The following is a 2,497-nucleotide window of genomic DNA, read 5'->3' as shown; positions in this document are numbered from 1 at the left end:
GGGACATTGGTGGAGAATTCTATAATGACATTTTTTATGTATCATCTAATCAGCAATACCCACATACAAGAGGCTGACTTTCCTAATGGATTTTCCTGATTCTAGCTTATCTTGGTTTTGTGGTTTTAAGATAGAATTTTAGCTTTATTTTATTATTTAATCATTTGTGATTTAGACTAATAGTGGCCAAGCATTTGGAGAGACTGTGTGCTGGTTTACCAGATTAAGACTTTAACTGTAACAGCCAGTGATAGATTTGCTCAACTTCCCAGGCAACCAGCTACCTTTCTCCTCTTCTTCTGCAGCCAGTGGCCTTCTTGCCCCACTTCCCTTCCAGCCAATGACCTCTGCTCCTACTTCCCTTAATAATGAATCTGGGCCCACCCCGTGTGCTGAGCCCTTGTGCACCAATAGTGTCTGCCTCCCAATCAGCTGTCTTTATTCTCATCTGCAGTGGAGCTTGAGCACTGTAAGTCCCAAAGCGGCCAGATCATTTGAGACCAGGATCTTCATATAACTGTTTTAAAAACAAATGCTTCAATGCTATTTTTCCCTAAATCCCTTGCAAATAGTCTACTGCTCATCACCACACAATAACACACTAGTGTACATGGGATGACGGGAACATTACTTTGTCATTATTGGCAATGGACTGTATGGGAACAGGAGACTGGGTTAAGAAAACTCTGATTAGTTTTTCCTTCTAATCTCTCAGTTTTGTATCCGTATCTTCCAGCCGGGGTCTAGTATACTTTATTACGATGGGTGTTGAACTTGGCTGATCCTGTCCATGCCAGCATTTTCAACATTGGTTTGGAAGGAACAGCAAATGTTTGCTGCACTGCAGTGTCCACAGAACTCGATAGCAAAAGCAGCTGGCCAGCAACAGAAAGGGGGAAATGTGGCCACACAGCTGGATAGACATCCACGTATCTGTATATAAAGAATGAAGAGAGGTCCTGGCTTTGCCTTTTAGCTGTGAGCCTCGTCACTGAGTTATGCTGTCCCCCACGCTCTCTTGTGTGCTGTTCAAAAGCCTCAGCTTTTGTGACATATGGGGATCCCTTGGCTCATATTGACTTCCTTTATGCTTCACATTTCCTTCCATATATGTGTGCCTATGCTTGTGGAGGTTGTTGTTGAGTGTTGCCACTTACAGTGTCATCTGTAACTGTTTCATCCTCCATCTCCCTGTCTATAGGCCAAATTCACAGAGATGCTCTCAGTTGCAGTTAATGCAAATTACAGGTGCTCAGCACCTCTCAAGAATTGTCTCTCTGCCTGTCATTCCTAAAGTACCATCACCATAGCCTAGCATGCAACCATCAAGTACCCAATTAAGAAATGCAAAATTTCGTCCACAAAGATAACACTCTCCTGCTCTCCGTGATCTCACCACCATTTTTCTAAGGGATATGTTCTTTCTCAGTTCTTTTCCTGGAAAAAAAGCTGTCAGCCATTCGTTAATCACCATTGCAGTAAGGCATATGTTGAGGTGTCTGGCACTGTGTTCTATGACAGGCTTGTCCTGATCTCCAGTTTCACTGTAGACTCCATCAGCCACAGTGTGCCCATTGATCTCAGCTGTCAAGCTGGGTTGCCCAGAGAGTCTTTGAGATATCTAGGCCCCAGTCCATTGAAATATTTGAAGATTAGCCTAAAACCTTGAAATGGATGTAGAATTGCATAGGGAGCCGAATGGGAGGATCAGGCACCAATATGATGTGCTCTTGTTGGTCGGACTTATCTAAATGGCTGTTCACTGTATGAGGAACCAGCTGACTTTTCTATATAGCCTTCAGAGTAGTCCAACACTGAACAAATTGCCTTAAAGTGGCACTGGTATTGATCACCTGATAGGAAAGAGTGCAGTCTCCTAGCTTGCTGAAACTGAAAAAAGCCATATTTCTGCTATTTGAGTGTTTTGGAGATCCACTGAGTCCAGAAGGACCACAAGGCTGTATCTCATCATGGCAATCAGGGCAGGTAAGGTAAGACCAGAGCTCCTGCTAGTTCCTTGTTTTCTTCATATCAGCATAATATCTTTCTTATCTGGATTGAATTTAAACTAGCTACTTTTTCATCTCAATATTTCTCTTGCTCACACTTCTCTCTCTCCATATATAGTAATCCTGCACTTCTCTTGACCATTCCTTGAACTGCTGTGCTTTCAGTGCATTTTATGGGAAATGATAATGTTCCCATGGTGACTGCCATCTTGGGTACAGCTGATGTGCAGTTTCATTGCTTGTATACATTTTCCCACTTTTTGGAACAATTGGAGTCCTAAATGGTAGTTAGACACCAGCATTTATACAACTTTATTTAGTTTATTTTTAATATAACTGCCAAAGAAGCAGGACTCTGTTTCAGTTTATTTTTCCTCCAGACCCTCCTTCTTTGTCCTTCTAGTTTTGCTTCAGTTTTCGGGGGTCTCATAGTTAAGGCTAAGATTTTGTCATGATTTTTAATAAAAGTCATGGACTGGTCACGGGTA

The sequence above is a fragment of the Chelonia mydas genome, chromosome 1, assembly GCF_015237465.2.
Source record: "Chelonia mydas isolate rCheMyd1 chromosome 1, rCheMyd1.pri.v2, whole genome shotgun sequence".
Classification (NCBI taxonomy): Eukaryota; Metazoa; Chordata; order Testudines; family Cheloniidae; genus Chelonia; species Chelonia mydas.
The sequence above is the reverse complement of the archived record's forward strand: the minus strand, read 5'-3'. Positions refer to the sequence as shown.